This window comes from Zalophus californianus, chromosome 8 (genome assembly GCF_009762305.2).
Source record: "Zalophus californianus isolate mZalCal1 chromosome 8, mZalCal1.pri.v2, whole genome shotgun sequence".
Lineage (NCBI taxonomy): Eukaryota > Metazoa > Chordata > Mammalia > Carnivora > Otariidae > Zalophus > Zalophus californianus.
In genome coordinates, this window is record NC_045602.1 from 91111073 (window position 1) to 91124389 (window position 13317).

Below are 13317 nucleotides of genomic sequence, written 5' to 3' on the forward strand. Positions count from 1 at the left end.
CAGCGAGAGCAGGAATACAAGCAGTGGGAGTGGGAGAGGGAGAAGCAGGCTTCCCGCTGAGCAGGGAGCCCGGTGTGGGACTTGATCCCAGACCCTGGGATCATGACCTGAGCCAAAGGCAGACGCTTAACAACTGAGCCACCCAGGCGCCCTTGATATCATACTTTTAAAAATATCTTTACCCAAGTCACAAAGATTTACTGGTATGTTTGTTTTCTTCTAAGAATTTCATAGTTTTTGCTCTTACAGTTAAGTTTATGATTCATTTTTTGTCAATTTTTGTATATAGTATAAGGAAGGAGCCAACATCATTCTTTTCCATGATTATCCAGTCTTTCTGGCAGTAATTGTTGAAAACACTGTTTTTTCACCCTTGGATTATCTTGACACCCTAGTCAAAAACCAACTGACCATAAAGTAAGAGATATTTCTAGATTCAATTCTATTCCTTTGACCTGTATGTCTACTCTTCTACCACTACCATGCTGATTTAATTCTGTAGTTTTTTAGTAAGTTTTGAAACTGAGAACTACAATTTTGCTCTTCTTTTTCAAATATTGTTTTGGTTAATCCAGTTTTAGTAAGGTTGTTTACAGACACAGAGAAGCTTGTTAAAAATTTGTATGGAATAGCACAGGCTCTAGAATAACTAAGACAATCTTGACAAAAGATAGTAAAGTGAGAGGGAGACTCTCCACAATATTAAGGCCTAATTTATACCAATGGTATTCAAGACAGGTTTGGCTGAGGGGCAGACTCCTAGATCAGTAGAACATTGTAGAGAACCCAGAAAGAGATCCATCAAATATACCCAACTGATTTATGGCTAAGGTACTAAAGCCACCCAATAGAAGAAAGAGAGCCTTTTCAATAAGTAGTGTTGGAATTTATATCCAAAAGCCAAAAGAGAAAAGAGAAAAACCCTTAATCTAAACCTCGTACCTTATACAAAAATTAACTCCAAATGGATCACAGACTTAAATATAATATACAACTATAAAGTTTGTAGAAAAAAAGACATAGGAGTATATCTTTTGGATGTAGAGCTAGTCAAAGACCTCTTAGACTTGCCAAAAATGTATGATTATTACAAGGAAAAAATGAACTATATGGGAAATAAAACATTTGCACTCTGAATGACCCTGTTAAGAGGATAACAAAGTGAGTAAACCATATTTCCTGCAAAGGACTAGTATCTAGAATGTATAAAGACCTCTCAAAAAGCAACAGTTAAAAAACAAAAAAAATCCAATGAGAGTATGGGCAAAATACATGAACAAACATTTCACAACAGACAATAGAGAGAAAAACACACATGAAAAGATGCTCAACATTATTAACCATAGGAAAATGCCCATTAAAAATGTAATGAGATATTACTACACACTGATCACAACAGCTAAAATAAAAATTAGTGTCACTATTAAGTGCTGACCAAGATGCATGAGAACTGGATCACACATGCATTGCTGGTAGAAATGGAAAAATGACATAGCAACTCTAGAAAACAATTGGGAAGTTTATTATCAAACCAAACATACAACTTACATATCCAATAGTTTCACTCTTGGGTACTTATACCAGGAAGTTGAAAATTTATATTCACAGAAAAATCTGTACATGAATGTTTACAGCAGCCTACCTTACTCACAATAGACTCAGACTGACATAATTAAATGCCTGTCCTTCAACAGGTGAATGTTTAAACACATGATGAATTCATATTCAGCAATGAAAAAGAACAATTATTGACATATGCAACAATTCCAATGAATTACCAAGGGAATTATGCTGCATGAAAAAAAGGCAATCCCCAAGGATAACATACTGCATGTAATATAATGATACTTTTGATATAACATTCTTGAAATGATAGAATTATAGCAATGGAGAATGGAATAAAGATTGCAGGGGTTAACAAGGAGATGGAGGACTGAGGGAAGTCAGTATTGCTATGAGAAAGCAACAAGAGGGATCCTTGGGGTAGAGGAAATATTCTGCACTTTGACCATATTGATATCAGTATCTAGTTGTGATATTGCTCTATAAGCACAACAGGTAAAGGGAACATGGATCCCTTATTATTTCTTATAGCAGCATGTAAATTTATAATTATCTCAATATAAAAAGCTTAATTAAAATATAGAACTCAACAAAACAGTTCACTACTGACATTCTTGAAATGACAGGCCATATTCATTGCCTCCATTCATATTTTTTATTATGCTGTTGGAATGTTTCTTAATTGTTTCCTATGAGCTCCTCAGATGTAGAAACTGTCATGTATAAAAAATGCCATGTTTTGCAAATATTTTCCAAAACACTTTTATAAGTTAATGCCACTGACCATTGTTTGCAATTTTCTTCTTTTGTGTGTGTGTGTGTGTGTGTGTGTGTGTGTGTGTGTGTGTGTGTGTGCTAAGAGAGACTCTGAAAGAAAACAATAAAATCTGAAACCTAAGTTGGAAGGAGTTATTTCAGACTTGGAAGTACACTTCACCTACAGCAAATGTTGCTGGCAAAATTGGACAGCTACATACAGAAGAAAGAAACTGGACCATTCTCTTACACCATACACAAAGATAAACTCTAAATGGATGAAAGACCTCAATGTGAGACAGGAATCCATCAAAATCCTAGAGGAGAACATAGGCAATGACCTCTTCAATATCGGCCACAGCTGCTTCTTTCAAGACAGGTCTCCAGGGGCGCCTGGGTGGCTCAGATGGTTAAGCGTCTGCCTTCAGCTCAGGTCATGATCCCAGCTTCCTGGGATCGAGCCCCACATCAGGCTCCTGGCTCAGCGGGGAGCCTGCTTCTCCCTCTCCCTCTGCCTCTCCCCCCTGCTCATGCTCTCTCTCTCTCTGTATCTCTGTGTCTCAAATGAATAAATAAAATCTTAAAAAAAAAAAAAAGACAGGTCTCCAAAGGCAAGGGAAACAAAAGCAAAAATGAACTTTTGGGACTTCATCAAGATAAAAAGCTTTTTCTGATTGACTTATTTCACTTAGCATAATACCCTCTAGTTCCACCCATGTCATTGCAAATGGTTAAGATTTCATTTTTTTTGATGGCTGCATAATGTTCCATTGTGTGTGTGTGTGTATATATATATATATATATATATATATATACACATACCACATATTTTTTATCCATTCATCTGTCAATGGACATCTGGCTCTTTCCATAGTTTGGTTATTATGGACATTGCTGCTATAAATGCAAGCTAGTAAAGCCACTCTGGAAAACAGTATGGAGGTTCCTCAAAAAGTTATAAATAGATCTACACTATGACCCAGCAATTGCACTACTAGGTAATTTACCCCAAAGATACAGATGTAGTGAAAAGAAGGGGCACATGCATCCCAATGTTCATAGCAGCAATGTCCACAATAGCCAAACTGTGGAAGGAGCCGAGATGCCCTTCAACAGATGAATGGATAAAGAAGATGTGGTCCATATATACAATGGAATATTACTCAGCCATCAGAAAGGATGAATACCCACCATTTGCATCTACTTGGATGGAACAGGAGGGATTATGCTATGTGAAATAAGTCAAGCAGAGAAAGTCAATTATCATATGGTTTCACTTATTTGTGGAACATAAGGAATAGCATGGAGGACATTAGGGGAAGGAAGGGAAAAATGAAGGGGGGGAATATCAGAATGAAAATAAGATACCATATTGTTCAACCTTGATACTTGTAACAGCACCAGTTTTTAATCAGATCTTACTGGGTTGGAAATTAAAAACTCAAATATCTGAACAGGACACTTTGTTGTTAAAAATGATGGCATTGCAGGCTCTGCCTCCTCCAGGACCAGCCAGCTAAGAACCACCATCACGCTGAAATCAAAACCTTATCACTGTTAAGCCCTTGACATCTTCACCCCTGTCCAGGTATGTGGTTCCCCTTTCCTGGTGACTTTCTCAATTAATTAATGATTATTTAATGTCAGTTAATAACTCCATCGTGGCTTAGGATTTCAACAGCTTTCTGAATTCCTTGCATGAATGTAGAAGAAGGCACTAGATGGAAGTCAATGACATAGATATTCACCTGACTCTGCATGATACTGAGAAAAGCAGATTCCATGATTGCACAGCAGAGGGTTTACCTGGATTGAAAAGTCAATTCCAAGTCTTGACATTCTCCAATCCTCATGAACCCCAAATATGTGTGAAATAATGTGTTTGACTTCTGCAAGCAGAAACAGAATAGGAAAAACAATACCAGTCCTTGAGCAAGTTCAGCTGATGGGCCCAATGGGATGCTCAGGGCTCTGCATCTATCACTTCATCTATTCCTCTTGATGAGGTGGATGACATCACTGCACCTGTTTATGGACACAGAAACCAAGAGTTAAAATTATCCAGCTGTCTGGGGTCACATGAGTTTGGCATCAGCCTTTAGAGTCCAAGGCCCCACACCTACCCACCCCACCTTGAAGAATCTGACCCAAAATTAGTGAGGGGAAGTTATAACCATTGACATTATTATTATTATTTACAATAATATTACCACCAGAGACACATGGTGAATCCCAACTTAATATGAATTTCTTAAAAAAAAAAAAAAAGATAAAGCAAAGTTCAAGTCTTCACAGATTGCACAAGGGCCATTGCTGTTTCTCTTTTTACTGAGTCTGACTCCCCAGTATCTAATTGGCTCTGTGGTATTTATAACTAATAATGGTCTTAATAAATTTGATGCTAAAATATTACCCTTTAGGACTAGGATTAAGTATTCCAGGCTATGAAAGAAGAGACATATAAGCAACTGTCTAAATTCCGTACAGGTTTGGAATGCTGCTTGACAAAAACAGGTCATGTGCTAGGGTTTCTTAGCCCTCCCAAGGTCACACAGAGGCAATCATAACCAGATAGCAAGATCAATCCAAGCAAATGAGACAGCAGAGGCAGAGGCTCCAATGGCAGGTTTGGGAGGTTGCCTGCAATGCCCCATGGCTGAGGCACCGGGCTGTGATCTATGATGGTAGTAGGGGGAGGGGAGGCCAGAGGGTAAGCAGCTTTCATCAGGCCTGTCAGGCTACACATGCTGGGTTGCCTCCTGGAATCAAATCTTTTGAGTAATATAAGGGAGAATCCATCAGGTCAACATTTTAGAAATATTATGCCTCTTCTTAGAATTTCTTGAGCAAAAATAATGTCACAAGTCAGTTGTAAAAAGTTGAAACTCAAGAGGTTAGAAATGCCCCCAATTCATGCAAGTCCCTGGCAAAAGACACATGATTTCCTTGTAGGACAGGAGCACAAGCAGGTGTGATCCTTCCTTGGGTGGGTGGACATGGGTGTGGCAGCCAAAGGCAGGCCAGGTACTGTGGGACCTGCAGCTTGGACAATTCAGTCTTTATGAAAAATGCCACAATATTACCAATACCAAACCAAGCACAAAAGTTATATTAATTTAGAAGAGAAGATAAATCATGGCATATTACAAATTCTAAAATGTTCATAAATACCACAAACACTACCACATCGAGAAAAGTAACATATGTTGTAGAACAGTCAGCTCACCAAAACCTAGCCTAGAGTCAACAAAGTCACAATTATTGATATGTCACAATAAGGGAATGAAATCACACCAGAGCAACCTGGAGCATCTCATCAAGCACAGAAGAGAGTTATTACAGGCTTTGGGGAAGGGGCTTTGAAGTAATATTTTGAGGGACACAGAGCAAAGCACAGCTGTGTGTAAAATGTGTCAATGTCTGGTCTATAGCGCAAAATAGGATCCAGGTCCAATCTTCCAGGAAATCATACAGGGCAGCCAGATGGGGGGCATTTTGTCCAAAACTATTCTCTGAATTTCTGTGCTTCTGTGTGTGCAGACTGCTTCTTTGGGTGGAATTGACTAGGTCTTCCTCGTAGTGGGATGTTTTCTTACTGATGACAGAAGTTTCTGATAGTCCCTGAATCTAGAGCACAAGGTCTTTCCTTAAATGAGAAGACATTGTTTTGATATTTTAAAGCTGCAGATGGGAGAATTACTATTTCCTGTTGTTGCAACTGACTTTTCCTTTTATCCATTCACCCATCCTGTGGTTGAAAGGGTAGATTTTTCTTTCCTTAAACCATGTTATTTTTACCTTCTCAGAAAATATTTTATTAAGTAACTTCTTGACAACTCTGTAAAAACCTCCCTTTATATTTCCACCCTCAGTTAATTAATGACTATTGGATTGCTTCATCATACGACATTGATTTTTTTAAGATTGTTTACTATAAATATAATGGAAAGCTAAACCAGTGTTTCCACAACATTACTGATCAGTTTTTAAGAATTGATGGTATATAATGTTTTCTTTCTTATTCAAAATTCATAATAGGTAATATCACAAAAAGTTCTTTGAGGAGGCAAGCTTCTGTCAGTTTTCTTATATATGTGATCTCTAAAATTTTAGAACTTCCTAAGGTGTTTTTTTTTTTTTTACTTCAGATTGGTAAATCCTAAAGATACTTTATATTGACAAAGCTCACTAAACACAGCATTTTTAAGTCGTCACTACATTGTCTTGAACATCAAAATTATGTAATAATATAATTTGATGCTGCATTGATTAGTTTATTGAATCTGCATAAGGATTTTGTATTGAATCAAGTGTTTCTTCAGGACAACTTCCTCTGAAGGTCAGGACTTTACACCTGTCCTGTCTGGAACTGCCAGAATTCCCCAGGAGAAGGGGATGTGAGAGGACAGACCCTGTATATTGGATGTATGCCACTTCACACACACGTCCTTGCTGTGGATGGTTACACTCTACAGGTCTGCATTCCTACAATGAGGAAGTCTGAGGAATTCTACTTCATCCAATTCCCATGAAAAATTTTAAAATGCAAGATACATAAATTATTGCATATGCCATAATTAGTGAATATATTTACATAGGAAAAATACATTTTTGACCAGGCGTCAAAAAGGACCAAATCTTCCACTCATAATTTTACATGTTTTGGGACAGGAAGAATGTTCAACAAGCCAGCTTCTTGTTTCATGCATTTCAAACCTTGTTTTCTCCACTAATTACATACAGGTATCCCTCCCACTTTGAAAGTTCAAGCTATACCACTTCATTTCTACAAAAGACCTACATTCAAGCCTGTTTTCACTAACTGATAGAAATCCTAAGAGGATTTTGCTTTTATGAAAACAGGGAAAGGAGAAAATTGTGTTTGGCACTTGTTTTGCTGAGAGGCAGCACACGCTCAGTTTGGCCCTGACAAGGTCCTGCCTTCTGAACCACAATCAGCATCTCAGCATTGAGCTGCCATAGCTTTAAACTTTGCCTGTGAGCATCAGTGCTTTGTCTTGATTTATTTTGTGAGTCTGTTAGCAAGATGTGCCCTGCGGTATCAGAAAAGCCTAAGAGAGGTGATTTTGTTGGCTCTGGGAACGCTCAAATCTTTTTCCATATAAATTAATGTCAATTGCTTCTTAATTTTATACCTTTTCAGTGTACAAAAGTTTCTGTAGCAATGCTCCACTTTCCCATAGCAGGGAAGCCTATACTTCCCTAGTGAGGTGCAATAAGACACTTCCTGATCATGATCCATCTTCTGACCCTGTGTCTTTGGGTCAAAACCCAAGTAGAGGGCAGTGTTGTGTATGGAGCACATTCTACACGAGGACAGCTAAAGATACATAACTATACACAGGAGTGACTGAGAAACACGGAAATAGGTTCTCCTCACCCTTAGTTAAATGCATCCCAACTCAACTTGGAACAGATACCAACAATGCCTGTGGCCACCCCACAAGAGAATAATGTGATGGGGGAAGTCAGAATGGAAATACACTATGTTCTTAACTGACTGCCACAGAAATATTTCATCTTTTTTTTATTACAACAGACAAACGAACAAACCAACCACATGCTGGAGGAAACCTGCTGTTCAGGCCCCTCTCAGCCTCACTGAGGTTTGTGAAGAGCCCTGCCCTCCACCACATTAATGTCAGGGACCACCCTCTTGTGACAATAGCAGGAACAGACTCCGCTACATTGCAAGAGTGGGGTGGGCAGTGGTGATACAGTGAGGATGCATATCCACCAGCCACAAAAATGGGAAGAGACCTGAGGAAGAAGTAAGAGTAGGAGAAAACCTTGTAGGAGAGAAGTTCACAGGCATCAGATGAGGTGAGAGGCATTCAGGTGCTTGTAAAAGAAAACTTGTCTGTTTCCTGAACCAGAGCTGTGTCACATGCCCACCCTCTAAATTAATCACTGTTAGGGATAACATCATAGATATGATCACCAACACTCAGTAACACCTGTGGGTCAGGACTATGTATCATCATAAAATGATGTTATCACTGGGGCCTGGTTAAAGAAATGAAAGTTCACACATATGATAGAACAGTACACAGCCACTAGAAAGAATTAGATAGCCATATATGTGTTAAACTGGGAAGAATTGTTAAATAATTTTTTGAAGGTAAGGAGTATAGAATGTGGTAATATAATGTATCTGAGCAAATGGGCTGGGGGAGGGGTGGTAAACTAGCATTTCTCATTTCCTGGAAGAAAGCAGATGGAATTAACAAAAGCGCATATATTTGAAGACAGGTAGAGTGGTAGAAGAATAGGTAACAAGACTTCCTTTTTAAAAATTTTGCACTTTTTGGTCTTGTTTGAAATTTATAGCAATGCATATGTGTTTTTGACTCAGCCATGGTGTTTGGGTGATGACATTATAGGTTATTGTTCATCTTACTCTTTGTATGTCTGTATTTTACAAACTAACAAATGCTACAGCTGAATGTTTCATGGTTGGTATGCCTGTATATGTTTAATGGTGTTTTAAATTAACTAGAAATTAACCTGTGAGTTGGTTTTTAATATACGGTGTCCACATATGCCCCTTAAATTATGGCATCCACTTAGTGTTCAATACATCTCCTCTGGTTTTTAGTGGCACTGAATGTTTTAGGTATGTCCTTTCCAGGTGATACAGTGTGCCCCTGGGGGAAAGGGAGCCTATTCACAATCCCCACATTGCCCATCTCAGCAAGGAACACATCACTGAGGCTGGCTAAATGGCTGGGATTAGCAGGTGGCCTCTTGTGTGGCTCCACAGTACTCAATTTCATCCTCTTTCATCCTCTTATTTTTACTACTGTTGAATGTTAAAAGGAAATCACCTGCTGCCCAGTGCATTTGAAAATAAAGGATATATATCTCCAGATGATGGTCTGCATTTAATTTCAGGGCAATCGGAAACTGGTGTTACATTTACATTTCAGTACTGCTACTTAAAAGTGGTCATAGTTTGTTGTCACTATCTTATCAGGAAGTCTAATTAAAGCTGTGGGACATCATCTCTGGAAATATGTATATGTGTGTGCACGTGTGCGTACATGTGTGTGTGCAATGTATGTATATGCACGCACACACACACACATTCAAAATTCTCAGAGTTCAGGGGTATTTCTAGATGCACTCTACGGACTCTAATACTAAGAAACTCTGGTATGGAAACCAGGCCAACAATTCCCAATTTCCTTCTCCCTACCAATCCCCCAGTACAAAAGCTGACAGTACCAGAATATTGATTTCTAGCCTTCCTCACCCCTAGGGACCTAGGATCCAATTCCGGCCAATGACACCTAAGAAGTCTACTGGGCATCTTCTAGGAAAGTGTCTATTCTGGATAAAAAGAGAGAGGCCATGGGTAAAGGCATTTTCTCTTCCCTCCTTCTGCCCTCCCATGATTACCTCCTACTCCTCCTGGCCTATGGAAGGAAGCTGCAGTGTGGACAGGATGCCTAGAGCTATGGTGGCCAACTTTTAGCCATACGCATTGTGCCAAGAGTAGAATGCAAAAGATGGAAGGAAACAACCTGGACCCTGCTGACCACATTGCCCCATCTGCTGAGCTCCGTGGCCACCACATTCCCATAGGTTGCTGGTCAGTGGCCAGTGTCCTCAGGTGGGAGGTCAGGTTTTCCAGGATTTCTGCCTCTGGCAGCCAGGATGTTCCTATGAGAGTACGAGGGTGACACACCCTAGGTTACTGTCCCAGTGCCAGGGGCTTCACTGAAGCTCACTGTGCAATGGGGGAGGGGTGCCTTAAGTGAAAATTATAGGTCTTGTCTCAACCTCCTTTCCACTTATTTCCTCATGAGTGAAAGGGGTTCAAAGTACCAGCCCAGCCTTCCTTGTTGCATGGATCAAAGGAAATTAGGTGAGTGAAAATGTCTCCAAAGCCCAATGCAGATGGAAGCTTTGGTTATTATTTTACAGAGAATACAAGAGGGGAAAACATTAGGATAAGTGAAAGGTTTTGAAAATAGGTAGCTTCCCAGATGAAGCATTTTCCCTTGAGCAAGTCTCAGGTGTGAGAACATTTGAATCACTACATTTATCATCCCTAGAAAGGAAATATGGAATGGCCTAGACAAGAGTCACCCTGTCTTCAAAGGGTTTCCAGACCAAATATACACTGTACTTAAAAGGGGTGCGGGACATGGTTTGGGTCCTAGGGTTCCCTGGAGACAGACTCTGGGGTGGAGATCCGTGTGCAGGAGGCTGATGGTGGAGTGTGCTCCAACTGCTGGGACACAGGGATGCAGCTCCACAGAAGCCACAGCTAGCCCCATGGAGAGTCTGGAACTCTGAGCGACCCGACACGCAGACTTGCTGCATGTGTAGGCAAAGGAGTCAGGCTTTGTTCCCCCCACATAGACCATTCATTGGAGAAAGGTAATGACAGGGCAGGGGCATGATCCTGGCAAAGCAGCTTTCTTCAGCTCAGATCAATCCCACAGAAGGATTTAGCTGTAAGTAATCAGTGGCCATACTCCCAGCAGCTGAGAGAATGGAGACTGGCTGGTGAGGGGAAGACAGGGCAACACAGAGTACTGGACAGAGCAAGTGATAACATCTCTCTGAGGCTCGGTTAACTCATCTGTATAATGGGGACAGTTATCACTATAAATGAAAGAATGTTTTTGAAAATGGAATTGAATACCAAAAGATATAATTGTTGTTAATTAAAAATGTTCACGACAAAGGAAATAAAATTGGCATCACGTGGCATTTAACATGCCCCTATGTGAGGCACAGAATTACTCCATGAATGCTTGTTAACTGACTCTACTTGCTTTGTATTGTTCTAAGTCCTGGAAATAGACATGTAAGGCATGGCATTTCCTGAAAATGCAAACAGATATATAACCCAGTTAGCTACAAATGTGGGAAAGGAAAAGATGATGATCCTTATCTTAGATTTTCTCATATGTCTGTAAAGATCAGAAGAATCAACTTAAAAATTATAAGAATCGATATAGGTGTTGTGTAACATGGCTGAGTCAATAGCAAAAATCCAGACATCAATACCTTTCCTAGATACTAGCAAAAACCAATTAGAATCTATAAAAGAAAAAAAAAATCTCTTTTAGTGTCAACCATATGCTTAGCAATATCCTTAAAAAGAAATCTGCATTGCACAGAAATATTCATAGCAGTATTGTTCACAATAAGCTAAAAGGTGAGAGAAATCCAGATGTCCACCAGCAGATAAGCATATATATATATATATATATATATACACACACATATATATATATATACACACACACGTATATATATATATACACACACACACATATATATATATATATATATATACACACACATATATATATATGTCTATTTGTACACTGGGATATTATTCAACCTTAAAAAGTTCTGAGACATGCTGTGGCACAGCTGAACCATTATGCTGAAATAAGTCAGACAGAAAGTGATGAATACAGTATAATTCCACTTACATGAGATTGCTAGAGTAGTCCAATTCATGGAGACAAAAAGTAGAATGGGGCATGCTAGGGGTTGGGGGAAGTGGATTAAGGGTGAATGGGGAGTTAGTGTTTAGTGGATATACAGTTTCAGGATGGAAAAATAAAACAGTTCTAGAGAAGGATGGTAGTGATGGTTGCACAAGAGTGTGAATGTAATTAATGCCATTGAACTATACACTTAAAAATGGTTAAAGTGGTGAATGTTATGTATATTTTATCATAATAAATTTTAAAAGAAACATGTGATTTCTTTATGAAGAATAAGAAAACTTTACTGAGAAGAAAGAGATCATCTATATAACTACAGCTTCACAATATTTTTCATGAGAAGGATTAATACGATAAAGATGTTACTTTGTTTCAAATTGTTCCATTCAAAGTACATTCAACCATTTTTAAGATGCTAAGTCATTTGGAAGAATAAAAAGAAATAGCTAAGAACATTTAGAAAATACCTGTCATACCTGATATTAAAATATATAAATAAACCAATAGTAATGATGCAAAATAAACATTAGACACAATCTGTTTTTTTGTCCCACCTCTTGGCCATCAGTTCATACCCTCTTCCAAGAAATCCTACCTACTGTGTGCCAGGCATGGTTTTAGGGAGGCTAAAGACAGACAGCAACAATTACTAGAACCTGAGCTCCCCTTCTGTCAGGGGCCACAGAGGAGAAACCTACCCCAGCTCAGGAGGATTACCTGTCTGCAGGTGATCCCACCCGTGCTGCAATCCTAGGCTAGGGGGATATGATGAGAAAGAGACTCAAGACAGATGTTCCAGACCCAAGACAAGAAAGCAGGCCGGGGAGAGCACAGTATAGAGGGACCTATAGAGACTCCATTGTGGAAAGTGTCATACTGGAGGAGGGATAGTTCATGGTGACAGCAGGGCTGTGAGCCACACCAATGAGGTCATAGGTTGTAGCCCAAAACAACTTTTTTGTTTGTTTATTTATTTATTTATTTATTTATTTATTTATTTATTTATATTTAAATTGAGTTTAGTTAACATATAGTATATTATTAGATTCAGGGATAGAATTTAGTAATTCATCAGTTGCCTATAACACCCAGTGCTCATTACATCGAGTGCCCGCCCTAATGCCCATCACCCAATTACCCATTCCCCCACCTCCCTCGAGTAATTCTCAGTTTGTTTCCTGTAGTTAAGCGTCTCTTACAGTTTCCCCCCCGCTCTGTTTTTATCTTAAAACAACTTTTAAGCCGAGAAATAATCTATTTAAAGATGTAGTTAAGAGACAGCACTGTGGGCATTGGTGGAATGGAAGGGAGAGGGGCAAGCGATCAGATTCCAAATCATGACCCCATTTTGGGGTTCAGGGCATTTGTTGGAGTCAAGCAGCCATCTATAAAGTTGTCCCCTCCCATGGTCTAAGCCAACCTACTGGCCTGCCCTGGATGAGGGGGCTGAGCCAGTGGTCCAGAAACAGTTACAAAAACTAACATGGAACACATAGGTGGA